The sequence below is a fragment of the Onychomys torridus genome, chromosome 5, assembly GCF_903995425.1.
Source record: "Onychomys torridus chromosome 5, mOncTor1.1, whole genome shotgun sequence".
In the NCBI taxonomy this organism is placed as follows: Eukaryota; Metazoa; Chordata; class Mammalia; order Rodentia; family Cricetidae; genus Onychomys; species Onychomys torridus.
The window spans coordinates 68,106,397-68,129,487 of NC_050447.1; the positions used below are offsets into that span (position 1 = coordinate 68,106,397).

Genomic DNA, 23,091 nt, shown 5'->3' on the forward strand with positions numbered 1-23,091 from the left:
TAAGCCAACTCTGATAAGCTGAACTGATATTTACAGAATATTAATGTATATGTAAGTAGCAAAATGAACAATAATAAACATTTAATGGGTGCTTTTATTATACTAAATGCTATAAGAGTAAAACAAAGAGAAGGGTGCTTCTCAACTGGCTAACTCAAAGGGGCAAATTATACTTGGAAGAAGAAAGTTCTTGTGTAGATACTAAATTCTCAAAGGAAGTAAATATAAGGCTGGAGAGATAATTCAGTGGCTAAGAGGGCTTGCTTTATTAGCAGGGGTACTCTACTTGTAACCCCAGTAAAGACATGCCTGTAATAGCAGCCTAGTGAGGAGTAGAGGAGTATCACTCACTGGACAATGCTGGCCACCAACATAGCTCCAGGTTCAAGATACAGACTCTGTCTTAAAGGAATAAGGCAGAAATTGATAGAGTAGATACACAGCAACATCTTCCAGCATGTGCAAACTCCCAAATTGCACATATGTGCACATACACCACCAACATAGACACACAAAAAACAGATAAATATGTACAGATTCAGCAATATGGTGGTGGACAATGCCTTCAGGGGTAGTTTTATTGGAAGAATGGAAACTTTCTCCCTGGAAGCTATTTTTACAGTAATGAAAACAAAAGCCCCACTATTACATGATTGCTAGAAATGAGCATTTCTAAGGTAGCTGAACTTACAATCATTCCTTTTTTTTTTTTTTTTTTGGAAGGGAGCTTGGCTCTGTGAGATTCATCACTTCCCCACAGTAGTCAGATACTACCACAGACAGTAAGTACAAGGAGACAGGTAGTTCTAGAAGCTGCATGGGCAAAAAAAGTTCCTGGAGTATGAAGTCTTTTACTTAGATTTCTTGAATGAGTACAGGAAATAGCTTAAAGAAGACCCTCCTAACCAGGGTGAAGCATGAGTTCTAGGAAAGTCATGAACCATTGGTGATCATGAGCCACATTTGTGTTGTATAAATACTTTGATTTTTTTATATGTGTAAATATCTTTAATGAGAATCCTCAAAAGATTACATGACCCTTAAAACATGAAATTGCTGTTTCTGAAAATTACATTTTTAATCCCTTAGTCTAAAGTTGAGCCCTATTTTACTTTTCTTTTGTCAATGTGTGGACAGTCTGTCTACATGTATATCTGCACATCATGTACATACATTCCTCCATAGAGGCCAGCAAAGGGCATCAAATCTCCTAAAATTGGAGTTACAGATGGTTGTGAGCCAGCATGTGGGCTCTGGGAATAAAACCCAGACCCACTGGAAAAGCAGTCCATTCTCTGAAGCACTGAGCCATCTTTCCAGTCCCTTCTTAAAAATATTACAACATAAAACTTGTTTCTCTTCTGACGTTTCTCTGTTCCCCTATGTTTACAAGAATACATCTGTGATTGAAGCTGGGCGGTGGGGGCGCATGCCTTTAATCCCAGCACTCAGGAGGCAGAGACAGGCGGATCTTTGTGAGTTTGAGGCCAGCCTGGTCTACAGAGCGAGATCCAGGAAAGGCACAAAGCTACACAGAGAAACCCTGTCTCAAAAAACCAAAAAAAAAAAAAAAAAAAAGAATACATCTGTGATCGAAAGGCACAATGTGGTGTTTAGGAAAAACTTAGTCTTGAAATTAATGTCTGGTCATTTTTATTATTACATGACTCAGCCTTTAGTTATTCATGTTTCTTTTACACATTGGAATTATGGTAGCTCCAGTCTTCAGCAATCCAAAATCACAGAACATCATAAGGAAGAAATGGACAAAGAGAAGCAGTCTTCTGTTGCTAAAAGAATTGAATTTTGTATCATACATGCTCCTTCCTAAGCTGTAGATGACTAAGAACATGTAGCAATATTCCCAGAGTCCTCTGCTCTTAGTGATTCTTGGAAAGAGATTGCCATGTTCCATTTCATTAAAAATATATAAAAGGCAGCTTGGGATATTTTTCTCACCAACTTTCCTTCTGAATGTTGTTCATTTTTAAATTTCAGTGTTTCAATCTCAGTTAAAGTCTACCGGCAGAAAGCAGAAACAGTCATGTTATATATGTGTGAAATTCCCTTTTAAAGTAACCATTGAGGTGTTTATGGAAATTAAGCATAAATATGATAAACCACTGGCATGTTCCTTATCATCTTCACACATTGCCTTGTGGCATTTCATGATGTGATTGATTTTTATATCTACCACAATAAATTTAATCATGCTTGTTTTCTTTTTCTTTAACAGAGAGACTGCCACAGAGTTATCTGGAAGTCCACCAAGGTGAGCAGCTGGCTTTTCTTATTCTCCTCCTGATTTTTGAACCATATAGAAAACAATATTGCCTCTTCTTTAAGTGGGCTTCTCATTGTCTCATATTATTGCGCCCAAAGACTATGTATGAGTCATGTGGAAGCAATATCATCACAAAGTAACTGGGCCAGTATCTACAAATGATTTCTCAAAATCATTCTCATTCTCATTCTTTTTGTGTCTTTTTTTTTTCCCGAGACAGGGTTTCTCTGTAGCTTTGGAGGCTGTCCTGGAACTCGCTTTGTAGTCCAGGCTGGCCTCGAACTCACAGAGATCTGCCTGCCTCTTCCTCCCCCGAGTGCTGGGATTACAGGCATGCGCCACCACCTCCTGGCCCTTTTTGTGTCTTTAGATAGACACATTTATAGGTGGATGGATGGATGGATGGATGGATGGATGGGTGATTGGGTGGGTGGGTGGATAATAGCTGTATACATAGATGACAGTAGCAATATTTACCACAAAAATCATAAAAGTACTAATTCCTTCATTAGAGTCAAAAGAATTGGCAATCTGAGATACTTTGTGTGTTTTTTTTTTAAATGTACCAATTATTACTGTATTCAGAGGTTAATTGATTTATAAAAAGAACCCTGTTCTTCCTCTAAAGAACCTGATTAGAGTTTGGGTGATATAAACACACTTGTAATTCTTATTGTGGTTAAAATAAGAAAAATAGAAAAAAACAAAGTAACGGGGTAGCCATCTTTTAAAAGCCATTTTACTAAATACCGTGTATCTAAAATCTGGCCTTTAGCATAAAACTTACACTCAGTCTTTGAAGGTGCTTAATAACCAGTTGAGAATTAATTAACATGACATAGAGGATTGGTTGGGAAGTACTGAATGGCCATTAAAGTAATCTCAAGAACAGAACAAGGGACAAACAAGGTGATTCTGAATGGCACTAGGGAACCGGAGGTTATGGATCATCAGAATCTGGAAGAGAAGCAGTTTAGCTGCTTTTTGTATGTTAAGAAAAACTTACTTGTAGACTCATGATTGATATTGCCCCCAAAAAACTGTTTAGTGTGATCCAAATATTTAACTTACTATGTGTCTTCATTCTTTGGATAGCATCTCAAAGAAGCATCCCAAGGGTGTGCCAGTTTGAGGGGTGAAACCTCTGAGTGTGTTCTGAGTTATGTGTCAGTGCTGAGTTTGTTTGTTGAAGTGCTTTTTCACTTGGAAAACATCTGCCATCAAGGCTGAGCATCCCATCATTTGCAGAGGGGGAGAGTTGTGTATTTACTCATGTTTGTGGTGAAGAAGTTAATCCTGAAATAATGGAATGAGGAATGACTTCCAAACTTTTATATTATGGCTAAGACACAGACCACCTCTGTATTGTCAGAGAAGACCCACACTGTGCTGTAATCATGCAGATGAAAATTACTCATATGTCTGAAAATCTGCAGAGCCTCCTGAATTCTATTAACCAGTGCTTCATTGTGAATACCAAGCAGCCATTCATGTATTCCCCAGGAGTGATCTTCTGTTGTAGCTGGTTTATTACCCAAGGGACAGAATGCTCTCTTCTTGAGTTTGGTGGGTGGTATTTTGGTAATGAGCCTATTTATTTTGTCATGAATTTTTGTTATTCTATTGTTGAATAATGTTGAAAATCAACAGCACAGTGGCGATCTGATTCTAACTGCAACTTGAAGTCATTTTCATGCATGTGTGAAAGTATGAGAAACAAGGTTAGTTGTTTCTCAATTATGCATCTAATACAGCCTCAGGTGCTCTGTTGGCTTTCTCCAGGGGCAGCTTGGGATATATCCGTTGACTAGTATTTTTCTTCCCACATTAACATAAAATAATGTAATTATTTCATGATAAATGCTCCCTGCGGTGTCTAGACTATTTTTTTTTTTTTTGGCAAACATATGCTTGCACAGCCTAGCAGTATTCCATCCCTTGTTCAGCTGTCCACCTGTCTTCAGATTTCTTTAGCCTGTCACTAGAAAATGAGCCCTCTGATACCTGCGTACCATTTAGAACAAGGCATCTGTAGTTATTTTGTTTGTTTGTCGGCTAATGATTAGTGGGACATGACACTTGGAGTTTTTTATCCTTTTAGTCATAAAAGCATGCTCTTGCTGTGACATCTAAGAAAAATGGAAAATTGCAATCCCGGCAACTGCTAGCTAGTGATATGTGGCTAGGAAGGAAGACAGTGCATTTTATAACGCTGTTATGATTCAGTTTTCATTGGCTTTGACCATCTTGAAATTTTCCCAAAGGCCTTTTAGAGCTGTTCTGGTGTGTGTGTGGAGTGGTGGTGGAATATTTCACCTTTAATTGCCTTACATGGCATTAATTTCAAGTCGCCGGCCACAGGTTGAAAATAGTCTGTAAAAATGCACAAATCACGAAGCATGGATTGTGTCTCAGAAGCTAAAAATGCTTTGAAGTTGAAACAAGATACATGCACAAGGTGCTTGAACAAGCATCAGCTTCATTTTCCACTGCTAATGATAACCTAAATGTGCTTTTGAATTCTTGCTGTTGCCGAAATTAAAGCTTAGTAATAATATGTCACCAGAAAAATATTAGATTACATGAGCAACATGCACTCTAAGCAATGTAATTATATTATAAATATTAAAAACCAATGATCTTGTCACGATTAAAACAAACATTTAAACCAACTGCCTATAATACTCATCTTGAAGTGTCCCACAAATAGGATGCATGCTCCCTTTCTTGAACTGTGAAAACAATAATTTTATCTTGCATATGACTTCTTACTTTTATTTTACATGTAGCAAAAGACAATTCAGCAATCTAAACAGTTCTTCTATTACAACTGTGTGTGTGTGTATGTGTGTGTGTGTGTGTGCACATGTATATATGTGTATTCATGTATATGTGGGTAAATTGTATATGTGTATCTGTAGAAGCCAGAGGACAACCTTGGGTTGTCCACCTTGGTTTTTTGGTTTTTTGTTTTTTGGGTTTTTTGTTTTTTGTTTTTTTGAGGGGGGAGCGGCCATTGTTTCTGTTGCTGTGTTGTGAGTTTGCTTCTTTTTTTGGAAGGAAGTATCTCACTGGCTTGAAGCTCTGAAAATGGTTAGTTTGGCTGGCCATTAGCACCCCGGCCCCTTTTCCTCAGGGATCTGCCTGTCTCTACTTTCCTAGGGCTGGCATTGCAAGTGCATGCCAACATGCCTGGCTTTTTAAAATGACTTCCAGGAATCCGCTTCAGGCCTTCATTCTTGCAAGGCAAGCACCTTGCCAAGTGAGCCATCTCTCCATCCCTATAATGGTGTTTTTCTGAATCTGTTTCTTCTATTGAAGGGTGGCTAGTTTAGGTAGATGTGTTCAAAAGAAACCGTGATGAGATCCCAATTGCTCAATGGAGTGATGACACTAAATTAATTACAATCTGAATTTTTAATATAAATGATGCCTATCCAAAGAAAACATTATTTTGGATAACAGAGTAAAGGTGTATACAAGCCTTACAGCAACTCAAGCTTTAATGCCATCATGTGCCATCAGCTGCTGGTTTTGAAAGAGAGAGAAAGGACTTCATTTCCCTGGTTAGCACAATCCCTGGTTATAGACTTAAGAGTATGGAAAATAAAGGGATTTAGTAGACTGTCATAGAAGCATCTTAAGTACTGCAAGTGAGATTCATGAGCCGGCTCTTATACACAGAACCTACAATTCGGAATGTTCTGGTAAGAACATGAAGTGTCAGTCAATGAAACTTAAAATAATTTTAGGCAGCTATAGAAGATAGTGACCCAGCCTCTGTCTTCTACTGGGTTTCTGCATCAGTCAACAGCAGTCAGAGCAAAAGATTAATGTTGTGAAGGAAAAATTTAAATACTTCCTCTTGTGTTCAAATTCAATATCTTAATAATTTTTCCTTGAATCTCCTATGATGGTGGGAAAATAATATCACCATGATATATCCCTAGATCTTGCAATTCCCAACATCCTCTTCTCTCAGCTTTACTACTTGGCTCCCAAAGAAAAATCAGTACACTGACCTAAGCAGTTAGTCTCCATACACTACACTAGACATTATGTTGGGCTTTTGGACATTTCTGAGGCTAGCCATAGGCAGCATGACACTCTCCATGATGGTTTCTAAACTCAGGAATCAGCCCCTTGATCCTAGGAGGAAACCACAACCACTCTATGGGTGACTTGTACTACAGGATGAGGAGATTCAATGTATTAGGTGAATCATGTGCTTTTTGATTTAATGGTATTTTCAGCTTATGTATTTATCAGAACATAACCCTCCTCATAAGACAAGAAGAATCCATATAAGCAATAGAACCCCAGTTCCTAAATTACAAGGACTGAGCACTGCATTAGTATCTGAGGCTCTCTACCAAGACAATAAAATTACTTGTCTGGGACCATCAGATCAAAGCCATTCCATTGTAGCTTTACATGTGGAGTACAACACTGATACTTGAGTGTTAATATTGGTGGACCAATACTAGAGTACCAAGACTAAGTGTAGAGCTTTGTTTTCTGAGGTTTGAAGTGAACTATACCATTTCTCATGCACCATATTTATGTCATGGATGTGCCTGGTCAGGAAGAAAGGTGGAAGCAAATGGAATTAAGATGAGCTTGGGCAGCTCAAGTTGCTATTTGTGTCTCAAGAGGATTTAAGGTCAGGGCTTTATTTCTCTGTGGAAGCTTTGGTAGCTAACACAAACTCATATTTCTCGTTGTCCTCAATACAAAATGCTATCTCCCTTGAGACCCTTAGAAAGTAGTGGATAAGTACATTGGTTCTTCCAGGTCAACTTCTTATTTGGTAAAGAGCTGATAGATGCTCACTTCTTTCTTTCTTTATAACGCCACCAAGGAAACAACAGTTTCCTCTACTATCCTGGGACCAGCAGGAAGTGTGGCTCCACATTGACGAGTTTCATTATTTATTTACTAATTTAACAAAGCTATGTTGAGTGCTAGGTATGTGCCAAGATTAGGCTCTGTGTGAGTATATAGATAAAGCACCATTTCTTCTCTCTAGTATTTCCATCTAGTAGAGAAGGTACAGAAAAGCCCTGAGCTAGACACACAGCACTTTGTGTGTAGAAGAAACAGAAAACACCTGCAATGGTTAGTATGAATTGTGAACTTGACAACCAGGAGGCAAGCCTCAGGCACACTTATGAGGCAGTGTCCAGATTAAAGTTAGCCTCTGAGACTGTCTGTGAGAGATTGACTTGATTAGATTAATTTATGTGAGAAGATCTAAATGTGGTTGGGTCATGGCTGGGTGGGGCATCCCGGACTACAGAAAAGGAGAAAGCAAGCTGATCACCAACTCCCTTGGGTTCATTCATTGCTCTGCCATTGCAAATGCTTGCTTCCCTCTTATCTTTTCTTCATTTCCATTTTTTTCTGACCCGCTGGCTTTTCTTCACCCTTCCTTCCTCAGAGAACACTCTTCGCGAGCACCCCATACTTATCAGCTCCTTCTGGGACACATTTACCCACTGTCCCATTGCCATCTTGTGTTGTCTGTGCAGCAACTGTCATTATCTCTGTCTGTCCATGGTCATGATGTGCTGTCTTGCTTCTCAGACCCAAAGCAGTATCTTCATTGCCTGTCCAATTTGTTACACCCTTTGCAAGACCCAGAACAGAACTGGCAATCAAGAAATGTTTGTTGAATGACTATGTAAGCCCCCATTTTAGAAACAACAACAACAAAAAAGAATGAAATCTAGTCTGCAATCTGCTCTTCTTCCTTTTCCTAGGTGCTCTATCATCTCCCTTTTCTTGTTCTCACCTCCCATTTGATTCCCCCTCATTTGGGGGATTAGGGACATGTTAGAGTCATAAGCAAAATCCAGCCCAAAGCTTGTACCTATAAGCAAATACTCACTTGAATAGAGACATTTCATTTGTTTATATACAGTCTCAGCCTGATTTTGGACTATAATGATAGAGTTGATTCATTGTGGTAGAAAGAGCATTGCCTGACAATGTGAAAATATTCCACATTCATTGTATATAAAGCTTTCCTGACCCTTCTCCTTGATACAGCATAGGAGAATTTTTTCTATAAGTTTTTCTTTGTCCTGGATAATTTTACATTCTTTCTATTATTTCCAAAGTCTCCAGTACAGCATATATGTCATTTTCCAGGAGACATTTATACCTTTTATACTAAACAAAAAAATATGTTGAGAACCCATTAATATTCATGGTTTACCCAAAATGCTTAGTACTGTCTGGAACATAGTAGGCACTGAATAAATATTTGCATAAGTGTTTGACTGTCTGAGTGAGTAGATGATTGAATTAATTAATAGATGTTTGAATGAATGAATAAATGTTTGAATTGAGAAGGGAGGGGAATAGGGCCAGAACAATCTCCAGTGTTGGCACAGGTGTGTGATTTCTGCCATCCTTCACTCTTCCCATTCTGTTCAATGCTTCATTATCGTTAGCACCCGAAGAGTTCCATCTATTGGGCTGGGCTGTTAATATGCTGTCTAGAGTAGTTACTGTTGGGTGTTTGTCTGCAAGACCAGGCATGGGGCTCAGACAAACTTGAATTCTCTATTTCCTGATTATGTGAAATTATGGTATGTCTGCCTCTACTCCTCATTTATAAATTTGGAAAACTTCTAATATTCATCTCATAAGGTCACTATAAGGAGATGATCCATGTAAAGCAGTTAAGTAAGTACCTGGCACACAGCCCACAGTGGACACATGATGGCTAATACTGTGGTTCATTCCAGGCTAGCTTTAGCTAGTTGTTTTTTCATCAACACCTGAGTAGTATTAATATGTTTGGTATGGCATCATACTGCGTTGTAAGAAACTTCCCAGCAAACAGTTCGGCACCTGTACTCTGGATCCAAACTCCAGCCTCTATTCCCATTCCTGCCCAGCCATTTAGTTCTGTGAATGTGTGCCCATCCCTGAACTTCACAATGCTTTGTTTTCCTTCATCTGCAAAGGAGACAGTGACAGAACAGTGTTTCTGAGAAGTAGGTGACATGATACATTTAGAATGCTTACACTGTGTTTCCTTTATTATTGTAGTAAAAAATTAATGTAGACTATTAGGTGAAGTTTGAGATAGAGAGAGTAAGTGAATATATATGAACCCCTGATTCAGATTTCACTTCTCACTGCCTAAATTTCTATCTAATTATGAATGACATGCTTGGTGATTTAGAACCAAGTTTGCCAAGGGCTGGGGATATGGCTCAGGGTAAAGCACTAACTGCACAAGATGAGGCCTAGAGTCTGGATCTCCAGAGCCCATAGAAGCCAAGCAGACATGGCTGCTACTTATAATGTCAACATGTAGAAGCAGAGGTGGCATGCCAGGAGAGATCCAGGTAGATAAACCAGCCAGTGTGCAAGCTCAAGGTTTATTCACGTGATGCAACATCAATTAATAAAATGAAAATAGATCAACCTTGGGCCTCCATATATCTACACATACACATGTAGATGTTCATGCACACAGACACATACACACAACTAATAATAATAAAACAAAACAAAGTATTCCAAGCATTAAATTATGTGTTATATGTATGTGGCAGGGGGTGGGGGGTGGGAGGTGTGCATATGTAACCACTTGACTTCGTTATAACACATGAAAACAGCGATTACCTTGGCCTTGCCCAGAATACAGACAGGCCCTGACTTACAATGAGTCAACCTAAAATTCCTCAGCCTTCTGATGGCACACGAGAGCTATATACACAGTAGAAATCATACTTTAAATTTTGAATTTTCTCTTTCCCAGGTTAGAGATATTGATTCTCCTATTCTTTGTTCATGTGTACAGTAGCATGGATTCACAGTTCACATCAGCCATGAAACATGGGGCACAACTGATACCCTAAGTGCTCTGCATTGCCAGTGTTCGTATTCAGTGCCTTATATGAGACAGTGTGCACTTTATTATAACATAGGCTTTTGTCAGATGGCTGCCCAACCATAGGCTCTTATATGGGCTATGAGCATGTCTAAGATAAGGCAGATAAAACTATGGCTTTTAATAGGTCAGGTGCATTTTCCATTTAGGATATTTTGACCTTGTGATAAACTTGTGGGGACCCAGCTTCATCATAGGTCAGGGAGCACCTGAATATGCAAATATGTCTCATCAATCACAGGCAGCACTATCCAGAACATGGTTTTCATTAATTCTCCAAAGTACCTAAATCAAAACATTTCATTCTTTATAGATGTTTTTAAGAGTGTAGTGATGGGATTAAATTACACTTGTTTTATAATACGGTGTTCTGATGTGTAACACACTATTAAAGGAAGGATCCTTACAAGGAAAACTTCAGAATATCATTAAGTTACTCACTGCCTGACCTATTTAGACTGATCAGATTCTTTTTGTTGTAGACTGCATAATTAAATTTTAAATGGAACATGATAAAGAAATTATACTGGTGATCTCCAGAGATTTCGATACCCTATTTGGCTCTTTATAAGAATCTAGCAAAGACATACTTTAAAATTTAATAAAGGCCTGCCCTAATTTTTTTTCTCTTTTAGGTTTTTCCTATCTGTTCTATAATTCAGTGCTCTGTTACCTGATCCATAAGTGTTATCTGAAATAAATGTTGAAAATAAAAATTCTTAAAAGCACGCTTATCCCAATTTCAGAATTCCATTATTTGTGGATGAGTGCTTTTGTGTAGCAATTGAACTCTTTTAAGATAAAGCCTGCCATTTCCTGAGTTTTGTCACTGTAGAGAATTGGAGTCTGTTTGTGGAAGCATTCACATCTTCAAAGTTTATAGAGCAAAGGGATAGAAATTGGTTTCTGTCTAAAATATAATTTTACAATTGGGATTTCTTATTTGCTATGTAAAAGTTGCAGTTCCTGAGAGGATTAAAGACACACACACACACACACACACACACACACACACACACACACACAATGAGAGAGAGAGAGAGAGAGAGAGAGAGAGAGAGAGAGAGAGAGAGAGAGAGAATGCTCAGGCAAAAGAGCTTTTGCAAGAAAATGAATTCCTAGCTTGGAGACCCTAAGAACCATTGCAGCCTCTCAAATGAACAACTTTGTTTCACAGCCTTGTCACTTAGTTTTCTTCTGTGTTTAAAGAGATACTGCCATGATAAAATTAACTGTTGACTGCAGTGGTTCATGTTTCTACAGTAATAGTTCCTGGCAGGAGGCACACTCACATGAGGGAAGTGTTCTACTCTATTGATGAGTTTCACATTTTGCTGTCCCCTCAACTTTGAACAAAAATAAAAAGGCGGGATAGTCCCCTATAGGGAGAGTTTTCCTGTCCTGACTGTCTGCTTCCAAACAACCTACAGCCACTTCCCAAATAACTGACTCTGAGACTTGATATAAATTATACATGCTCAGCCAATAGTTTAGGCTTGTTACTTACTAGCTCTTAGAACTTAATATCCCATCATTCTCAGTTTGCTTTCCATGCCTAACTTTATCCTGTTTAGCTATTGGCCAGTCAGCTTGTTTATTAAACCAATCATAGCAACATATATTCACACAGTATACAGAAGGATTATTCCACAGCAGTCTCCCTCTTGAGTTCCTTCCTATCATCATAAAATTTTACCCCCATTGATATTTGACAATGTTAAGCAAGCAAGAACATATAGACACCTGCAATATATTTTTTCTTGAATATAAATAGTTTAAAGCCCTGTAAACCTTACTTTTCAGATTAGATTTTGTAAACGTTTCTATTATGCATTTTCTTATCCCTTCTTTTTGGTAAATATCCAGATTTTACTTGCAGCCTAAACTGGTCACACACACTGGGTCATTTTTGCTTTTCATTAAAGTCATAAAACACTATATAAAATCAAGGTGATGCAGTGGCATAGCCAATAGAGAAAAAGTGTTCCGTATCAAGCCTCTCTATCCTTAACCTTGTACTTGTCACACTCAAGAGGAACAATGCAACTTTGAAGAGTCATGTTGAGCTACACAAAGGATGCTAAAGAGAGATGTGAACTGGGAAAGTGACTGTCCAGTGAATAAGTGGAATTCCACTTTTCTACAAACACAGCATTTGGGATACTCCTCCTTCTACACCAGACCTGCAGAACCCAAGCCAACATCCACAATATGATGACAACTGGTGGCCTTTAATTTAGTATAGGACACTAAAACCTCCTTCAAAAGGAAAAGAAAGATGTTCCCTAATTAGGCTTCTGTGCAGAGTTTCCAGTTCAGAAACAAAACTTTGAATGAATAATGAAGATGTTGATCTGCATAATAAATAAGGAAGCATTAAAATGAATGTGCTGACATTAGCAATGTCATGATTTCCTGTTATACCATGAATACCCATATGAGCAAGGAAATTATGTGATCTGGCTACAGAGGATGCAAGGTAAAGTGATCTTGTGTTTATGAGTCAAAAGATTCAACTAAAAAATATTGAACTCATGAGAGACAGCATGATGGTAATTACAATGGCTAGAGGCGAGGGGTAGAATGGAACAGGGAGAAGTTGGTTAAAGGTTATAGAGTTAAATTAGAAAGAATGACTTTGGGAATATCTGTCTATTGTACTTGTACAGCATGGTGGCTATAGTTAGTAATAATGCAACACGTGAAGTTTGCTAAGAGCCTAGATTTTAAATGAGCTTATAAAATACTAAAGGTAATGATATGTAACTAATTTATTTAATTATTTTTCAATGCATACACATATCAGAATGTGATTGTGGCATAAATTATATGCTATTTTGTTTTTCAATTAAAACAATTATAAGTAGCTATTAAACAAGATTTTACAAAATTTAAAAATTTAACTGTAATAAGAAAAGTATGTCCTCTATTGATACAAAGTTTGTTACATTATACAGTTAAACATATTGAAAATATCAGTTACCAGATAAACTGACCAGATATTTAAATGCAGAGGAGAGAGAACACTTACATATCATACTTGGAAACAAATGTATTGAAGACAAGAAGTAGCAACAACAATGTAAAGAACCAGGAATGTGGAGCGTTCTGAGACCCATCAGCTACATCCACCTAGGTGGCTTGTTGAGAGAATAGTGAAATACAAGAGTGGGGAAATAGGTAAAGGCTTCAGAATTACTGAAGAAATTTGCTTGTTAGTAGGCCACAAGCAGCATTTCAGTAAGATAAGGATGAGACTCAATGAGTGAACAAACAAGGTTAATGTGTGGGTGTCCTGCAATGTCTATCACTGAGAGAAGTACCACCAGGCTGTGAGCTCCTAGGGATCTGTAGATGAGTCCATCCTATTGACTTTACTATCTTTCAAACCTATCACAGCTCCCAAGCACAGGGGAGGGAAGGACTCAAATATGCACCAGACTCATGACTAGATGAGAGATACAATTGTTTTTCCTAAATAGGTGAGGAAAAGAGAATTAATGCATGAACATATCACTGTAGAAAAAAAAGCAACAATTGCTAAAAATTGGAAAAATTAAAACAAATTAACTTTACCTACTTAGGTTCAGGAGTTAAAGAAGAAAACATTGCAGGAAATTTCCCAAATCCCAACCAAAACCAGGGAGGTCTAATCCAAGTGCTTGTTGGGAATGTGGTGCTTTGAAGGGGATTGCTTTGTATTGAGTTTAGGGTCAACTTAGGTCAAGGGGTGGAGGTTGAGGGTCAGTTCTGAATATCAGATGAGAACCTTGAGCATTTAATATTAAAGCATGTTGGGTATTGTTTACATGGAGGATTAGAGGAAGCCATTTTGAATCTCCAATGATTCTATGTTTTTTTTTCCATGGGGGAAATCTTGCCAAATTAAAAACAAAACAAAAACATGCAAAGCAGATAGAGATTCTTTGAAAACTATGTTGATTCAGAGATAATGTAATACACAAATGGCTCCTTAATTCATTCTGGCAATTTCTCAAAAGAAAGGGGTATAAAGACTGTCTGGGATAGCTCAGTAGCCATCTTTTCTCCACATAGATGGAAAGTTCTGTAAGTGACACTGTTAGAAGAGATTCCTGGCAACAGAATTGTGTGCTTTGTGTATTCTTGTTGGCCTTGCCCAGCTTGGCCTGCACGATCTTGGTTTATTTCATCGTGCCTGGAGTTTCAACTTTTTTGGGTTCTTGCCTACAGCTCTTGCAGTTGAGAGTTTTCAGTTGAGAAACCCCTAAGTTCAACTTCCATGATGCAAGACTCTCTTTTATATCAGACTACATTGAAGCCCAAGTTTCACATGCTTTTGTTGCCAATTTTGTCATCTAGCTCCAGGCTTGCCCAAAGTTTTTAAATGTATAGTTTCTGTCATAGCCCAGACGTTTGTTTGGCAGGCATTTCAAAGGACTTAGAGGCAGTGGGTGATTAATGACTGACACAGCATCTTATCCTGAGGTCCTTGAATTCTGAAGGTCTTCAGTTCTATTTGTTACTGTGTGTGACCATTCATTGTTAGACAGGGATGCAAGTGAGGCTGAGAAAACTATGCTCCTGTATCTAAGAGTAACAAAAGATGGTCACATTTTGTAATTTAAAGAAAAAAAGGAGACTCCACAAAATGAACTAAGCACTAGAAAGCCAGATGGAGCCAGCAGGGCTTTCTAGGATTCTGGTGACCCTGTGACTCCAAAGACTCTTATATTCTTTACGTGAAGCTCCCAGACTATCAGAAGGGGAAAGAGGGGGGAAATGCTAGCATTTTTAGAGCAATGATGACATTTTAACATTAAGTGATCCAAAGACACCATAGCCATATAAATTGCTCAAATGCTCTTCATTTTATGACTTTTCTCCTGGAACTGTGCCACCAACCTGTTAGTTTGGGCATCTAGAATTGTAGCACCATAGAGCTATAATATGATACACTCCTTTGGGTTCTTCTTGTCCTCTAGTTGATTAAACTGAAGATCAGAGAAAATAGAGGGAATCCCTGTAATCACACAATGTGGGCTTCCTAGATAAGGTGTGTGTGTGTGTGTGTGTGTGTGTGTGTGTGTGTGTGTGTGTGCAGTTCTGTTACCATTTTAGAGTACATTCTTCAGACAGTAGCACCAAGGACTGCTACTGGATTTTTGGTACACATTCCCCTGTAGGAATATCTCCTTTAAGTCTACCTTACTCCCCTACTTGCACCTTGGGACAAAAATTTTATTTTCAGTATTTTCCTCCATAACCATATCCCTTCTGAATAGAAGAAAGGTGCTGAGGCAAATATGGATGCTGGTTATTCACATCATGGTGCAGAGTGGTATTGTTCAAGTTCTGACATATATGTGAATCATCTGGGGATGCTGTGTTTTTATCATTCTGCCTTATATCTGATTGACTTGTTCCTAATTATTTTCAACAAGAAACAACAAAAGACTGTAGAATCTTCCATTGCCCGATTCATTTCTTGGTAGAGCCTAAGATATTATAAAACCATTGAAGAAGCTTGTGGGTCATAAAGAAATTAAGATGGTGTTATTGAGACCATGTGAGTTTAAGATACATTTTCAACCAAGATTTGGCCTTGAGTTCATAATAGGTAACTATAATTTCTGGAAAGACCAGATTTTATAATAAAAAGTTTTTATTTGTTTAATCTGAAGCATGGTGTGTGTGAGAGAGAGACAGAGAGAGAGAGAGAGAGAGAGAGAGAGAGAGAGAGAGAGAGAGAGAGAGAAAGGGGAAGGAGAGACAAGAGAGGAAACCATGAACTGATTCTGGTTTAGAAGCTAATTGTCAGCGACTGACATTTACTGACTAGACAGACATTAACATTGTCTTTGTTTATTTATTCCACACAAACCCAAAAGTATTACAGAAGCAATATTATTTCTCTACTTTTACTTCTACCCCCATTTATCTCCTCTACTAAAGTAAACTGAGCTGTCTTATATAAAGCAATCTAATTTGAAATGACTCAAGAGAGGCAGAGAAAGTGATAGGTAATTCTGCATATTCAGAATTCAATAATAAAAAATAATCACTTTAGTGAAAAGCCAGCTGTTCTTTGTTTTCTAATCGGCATATGATGCTGATGAGAACTAGCAATAGCGTTCAGGTGAAGTTTACCAAGTGGTGTTGGTTTGATTCAGAATGATATACCATTGTGCAGAACAGGAAATGTTACCTACGCTTAACAGAAACGTGAGCAGTTCAGCCAGTCCAAAGACCCAAATACCAAAGGATTGTCTTCAGATTTAGAAAATGGAAACTGCTAGTTGCATTACAGTGAGGGTGTAGCATGATAATTCTTTCGGGGAATTTGTGCTTTCTGTGGCCTTCAAATTTAATTTACATGAATGCTTTCTAGATTTTTTTGTGATAATTTTGGATATGTTAAGATACCATTGCAAATATGTGAGGCAACTTAGGCTAAGATGGTTCTAGATTGGAGTTATTTTAGCGTTCTGCTATTTGAGGGACTTGGGCAATTATAGGGATCGTGTGCTGCAGAGGTCACTTTCTGTGTCTCCCCCTTGACTTTGTTGGATCACTGCATCTCCCCAAAGGAGACCATAAGACAAGGATTTTAATCCAATGACAAAAGGGAGTAGATGGAGATATGTGATAGGGATGGAATGAAGCCAGTGAATGCTGTGGGTGAATATGTTACTGCCTGGGCAACTGGGACTCTAATTCATGGGAGACTGTGAAATATTGTCCTATGAAGAAATAAGAAGAGATATATTCATCTTCCATGCCCAAGTCCTCACTGCTTTAAGTCACTCCAGGGCCTTTGCTGTTCTTTGCCCTTACCCAACCCAAGCATTTGTGGGACACAGAAAGTTCTTTCTGAAAAGCATAGTAACATGAGTGTTGTTGAGGAAGAATCTTCAAGAAAAGTTCTGAGAAGGCCAAAGGCATGAAAGCAAGACACTGTTACAATTTACCTTATCAGTATGACTACTATTGGGTACCCAGCACCTATGAAACTATCCTCTGTCTAACAATTTACTCAAGGAAGGAAAAGAGAAGAGATAAAGGTGAAGAGGGAGAGAGGAAGGAAGGGAGGGAAGGGAAATGATTCAAATAATATTTAAAAAGCCAGTCTTGATAACATATTACCTGGCAATAATGACAGATGAAAGATTAGAAATAGGTTTCAAAATTGGTATTTCCCTTCTGATTCAGGTCCGTAAGCTAATATCAAAGTTTATGCCTGCTGCATTTATTATGTATGAAAATATGGGAGAGGGGAAAGGAGAGTAGACATGAGCACTCCAACAGCTCTGTATATCACCAACTTCAACTCTGAGCATAAGAGCTATACCTATCTAATCCTATCTAATCTCTCTCTCTGTCTCTGTCTCTCTCTGTGTGTGTCTGTATGTATGTATGTATGTATGTATGTATGTATGTATGTATGTATGTATGTGTATGTGGTCTATATATATATGAACATTTCATGTGAAGCTCACTGATTCAACTAGACTGGCTGCTCAGCAAGCCCCAGGGATCTTCCTGTCTCCAGCTCTCCAGTGCTGGGATTAGATGTACACAGTGCCACACTCAGCTTTTTACATGAATGCTCGACACCTGAACTCAAGACCCCATGCTCGCACAGCAAGCACTTAATGAACTATGCCATCTCCATTACCCAATTTTCTATGAGATTCAGCGTGTATTTCTTCTGATTATTCATGATAGGTGAGTTTCCAGGGTTCCAGACAGTTTACAATTATCCAACAGTCATGAAAGAGGTTGGATACTTCTTGGTCATAGAGAAAAAGAATTGAGTGGCCTGGAAAGGGCAGCTTTAACATAAGGACAGGCATTGTTCACCAATTAGACAAAAATTGGAAAATTTGTTGGTTTTGTAAGGGTTTCTATTGCTGCAATGAAACACAACCAAAAAGCAAGTTGGTGAGGAAAGGGTTTATTCATCTTACACTTCCACATTGCTGTTCATCACAAAAGGAAGTCAGGACAGGAACTCAAGCAGGGCCCAATCCTGGAGGCAGGAGCTAATGCAGAGGTTATGGAGGAGGTCATGCTTACTGGCTTGATCAGCCTGCTTTCTTGCTCAGCCTAGGAGTATCATGCCAAGGATGGCATCACCCACCATGGTCTGGGCCCTCCTATTGATCATTAATTAATAAAATGCCTTACAGCTGCATATTAGGGAGGCATTTTCTCAATGGAGACACCTTCCTTTCTGATGAATGTAGCTCGTGTCAAGTTGACAGAAAACCAGCCAGTGCATTTGCTTTGGATTCCACTAATATCAAGGTGTTTAGCATAACACAAATGACTTTATTATACCCTGATTGTGGTAGATGTGTCTGATGTGAAGACAGAATACAAAAATTCAGTTACCATAGACATTTAAGTCTATGGCATTAAATATAGAAAATTTTAAAAATAACGTATGATTATGTTATTTCTCTGATAGTTCTCGTTTTGCTTTTTAAATAGTTGTAACCTGAAAGTGAATATCTGGTCAAGCATGGATTTGAATGTGTTTATATGTGAAGTGTATATGCATGTATTGTTAAAGAGTCAGAGAGGAGGAACTGTTATAAAGAAGGGTTCCTATCAGAAATATGTCTGTTTTGGTTTAATTTCTCCTTTTGAGCATGTGTCGTTTCAGTAGTCATCATGGTTTCCACGTGATCATGAGAATGACTCTGTAGGGGTCATATAAAGCATTGGAAGGCTGTAGGGGTCATATAAAGCATTGGAAGGCTGTTTCCCTGCTGAACACTAGTCTTCAATGCTGGCTAAACTGTTAGTGTCTTATCTTGAGAATCGGGATTTTTCCCCATCCTCTTTGCTGGGTCCTTGAGTCATTTGTGCTTAGGGGAATAGCACCAGAGAAGAAAGAAGGAGGTTCATAGAAAAGCAGCACTGAGCAAGCAGAGTTTGAAAATGCAAGCAAAGAGTTAATAAGTTAGAAATACTTATTCCTTGCCAGAAACAAGAACAGAAAGGCCTTGGCAGTGGCTGCTGTCTGTTTTTCCTGCAGAAGTGGAGAAATACACCATAGAGACATCAGGGCCAACATGGACCCAGAGCACAGAGTTCACTGCCCTCAGGGACTCGATACTGCCTCCCTCTCTGTGGCTGTCATGACCCAAGAACTAGGTGGCAGGCCAGCTACTTAGAGGATGGGAATTCAACCCACAAACACATTCTTCTTTTGTCTAGCAGCATTTCTATCTCTTTTCGACAATTTCCTCATACTGATTTATTGATTTAATTTTTGGTTGGCAACGGTGGTAGTTATGATGCAAATTTACCCCAGGAAAACGGGATATTTTGGGAATTCATTAATGCTAATACACTGCACTTGGATCCTAGATCCCATCTGCCCAAATCAACTGCAGCAAGCAAGAAATTGACAGCAGGCAAGCAGCAACCTTCCCTTCCTTAGGACAGTTTGGAATCCAGCACAAGTATTGTTTTCATCTGAACAGTAAATCTCGGACACCAGAAGAAGCCAATGACTTTCACCAACACCGTGTTCCCCATCACATGTTTAGCAACATGGGTTTGGGGTTTTTTGTTTGCTTGCTTGCTTTATTTTGATTTAGTCCTTAGGAAAAATCATCTTATCTGCATTTCTTTTCTATACTTGAACTGGGCAGAAGGATTGGTTGAATGCTGTATTAGTTATCTGTTTCTGTGTAGCAAATTATCCTGGAATTTAGAGGCTCACAGGAACTAGCTCGTGTTATACCAGTTTTTCTGGGTCAGGAAAATGGTCCTGGCTTAGCTGGAAAGTTGACTTTCCCATTTGACTGGGCCATAGCCATCAATGAAAAGATGAGCTTTCAGATTCATTGTATGAGTCTCAGGATGGTCCAGTCTTTAGAGTTGATAAGGCCATGGGTTGGACTTTCTGAGTTTCTATTGGCTGGGGCCTCCCCTCACTTCCTTGCCCTATGGGCATCTCCACAGGAAAGCTGACTCCATTGCAGCCAATAAGAAAAAGATTAAGAGAGGACCAGAAAGAAGGAGATCACATCTTTTGCATAACCTAATCTTATAACTTTCCATGACTATCTTTTCTTCATTAACATAAGTTGTCAGGACCAACCTATGCTCAGAGGAGGGATTATCTAGAGGATATAAATATCTGGGTCCATTGAGGAATATTTTAGAGGCTACATACATTGATATGATTCCAAACTAAAATAAGGTAGTTATTTATGCTGCAGTAAATTATGCTGTATTCTAGAATAAATCCTCATTTCTAATGCTGTAGATTAAAATTTTGAGGATAAAAAAGAAACCATATGGCCAAGAAAACATGGCAATTAGACTATTTCTTGATGGCTGGAAATACTTGCAGTGTGTTAAGGAGTGAAGTAGGCGTTTAACCTGGTAAGTCATCTTGAGTCACTGGTTTTAGTCAACTGATCTGCAAAATGGAAAGCTCTGCCCCTTCTTCACCAGGAAAACCCTTCAGAAGTCACTGGAAACTTCAAGTGGGCAAGATCATGGTGACAGCTGAGGGAAAGTAATGGTCTCCAAGAGAGTGTGATTCTTAAGTGGGTCCCGCTCACATGCAAGAGTGTAGAAGGCTTAGTATGGGTAGGAAGCCCCTAAGTAGGAAACAATGGGAATGGATCCCAAGCACAGGTGGGATTTTCATAATAAAGGTGTCCTGTTCCGAACTCCAAGGGCACAAGGCTTGCACGTGGTGCATAGACATATGTGCAAGGAAAACACACATACACATAAAATGAAAATACATTAATTAAATATCTTTAAATGATATATTAAAGCAATAGCCTGGAAGGAGAGATGATGTGTGTGTGGTGTGTGTGGATTCTGATCAGCTTATGGGTCTGGGGGCATGAGTAAATCTAGAAAGTCAACCTAAGAATGGGCTGCACCAGAAGTGGAGGAGAACCAGTGAGACCAGCATGCTCTAATGGGCCTAACATCTGGCAGAGAAAGCAAAGCTGGTGGGCAGCAGTTGGGAGGACAAACGGCCTCTTACCTGGTCACTTACACCTGAGCAATAGAGTATAGAGTCTTGTGTAGCAGAAAAGACCCAGCAAGCAGATGAGAAAAGCATTGCGGGAGTAAGGTATAGCATGGACAGGAAGAGAGCCGTCCAGTAGAGTAAGGCGGCTTGGAGAATCCTTGGGTCACAGGGGAAGGACAGACATTGCCTGGAAGCACAGAACTTGACTGTGCTTGGGCCAAGGAAAATCGTCAGAATACAGTGATTAAAGGGCAGTAAGAAGGCTGTCAATATGCACTGAGAAACTGCTCTGGGGAACTCTGACCTCAGTGACCTCCGTGGCTTTCTGTCAGCGAAAAGACTAGTCTGCCTTTCCTGCAGGACTTCAGCGAGTGAGAACGGGAGTAACATACAACGCTGCTGAGGCTGTGAGATTTCAGTACTCCATGCTGGGATCCAGACTTAGATGACTAGACTGGTGTTGCTGGCCAGAGAGGCTTACCAAGACGGTTGCTGGGGACAACTGGGTGTGACCAGAGCTCAGGGGCCTCTTTCCAGTGCGTGTCTGAGCGATAAGCAGTGTCTGCGGTGGCCTTGGCACCAGAACCTGAGGTGTTTGCTGGCTCTACACACCTATTATCCTGGAGGAAGAGAGTGAGAGGCTGTCAGCAGCTGCTCCAGGATGGGAGTGGAGGGAAAGTGGCAGTTAACGAGGTTGACAAATTTCTAACTGGGCCATTACAGTCTGTTAATGTGCATTCTCAAACAATACGTTTCTGTCTTCCTCCCCCCTCCCCCCTGCCCGCTGCTTTGATTGAGAAAACCATCGCGTCCAAAAATGCAAGATGTATGCCAGTCCTTTACCAGGGGACAGGGTGTAGGCAGGGGAGCCCCCGTGGGGAGGAATTTACCTTTTAAAATTATCCCTGCACAGGTGCTCCGGAACTGGCATGGAGCTGCGTGAGGGTGGCGGGTGGCATTCCTGAAGGGAAAGGTTATGCAGATTAACAACTCTCGGAAAATGCTGCTGTCCTGGTTCTGTCGTTAAAACAGGTGGCTGTCATTAGGGACGCTCACTCATAACGGGAAGATGATACAAGCTCAGAGAGATTTATATGGGCTCCGGAGAGATGGGAGCTCACAAAAAAAAGAGGAAACAAGGCACAAAGAGGGCCAACTGGGGATTCGCTCTTCCCTCAGGACTGCATGTGACACTCATTAATAGCATAGGCTGTGTCACTATAACCAGAGGGTTAATTCACCTACAGAGATTTTTGTTTATTTGGGTCTATTCAAGTATCCTTTGGGAAGGATCGTCGTGCTTTTTCCTCTCTGCATGTTTTCCTTTATACGAGGCAGCAGTGATAGTAAATATAAAATGTACTGTGTACATCAAAACTTACTCCTGGGTTGTTGTTGTTTTTTCTTCCCTTTAAATGATGCCATATGCTCAGCAGATCATTGTATCAAGAGGTGGGTCCAACTGATGACAAGACAAGCGGGGAGGGAATTGGGGGGCGGTTTCCTGTGCTGAGATGATACTGATAGATCTCTGTACCTCATTTTTCACACTGACTCCTTTTTTCCTGATAGTGGGGTGGTTTGGGGGATTGAAATTAGAGCCTCCTTCATGACATGCTAGTCTTCCACTACTGAGTCATATCCCTATACCATGTATCTTGTTTTTAGTAAAGAGATTGTACTAAAATGTTGTCAACTTGACAAATATATTAATGACACGAATTATTGCCAGATACTACTCTAAGAATCTCACAAATATTAATTCAACACTCAACACTTTGAAAGTAAGTCAATTGATCACATCCATTTAGAGGATGAGGTACAGAAAGGCGATGTCTCAGTCAGTGTTCTATTGCTGTGAAGAGACACCATGACCACAGCAACGCTTATAAAAGAAAG

The 23,091-nt window shown here is 39.4% G+C and overlaps 1 protein-coding gene across 2 annotated transcripts in view; it reads left to right on the forward strand.

The window, feature by feature from the left end:
* Positions 1–23,091, forward strand: part of Celf2 (CUGBP Elav-like family member 2) — an 859,694-nt gene that overhangs the window by 439,914 nt on the left and 396,689 nt on the right. For both annotated transcript variants that reach the window (XM_036188412.1, XM_036188400.1), the window contains one exon: positions 2,237–2,272. The gene's annotated coding sequence lies outside the window, so the exon portion shown is untranslated. Of the gene's footprint in view, positions 1–2,236; positions 2,273–23,091 lie in introns of those variants that run through there.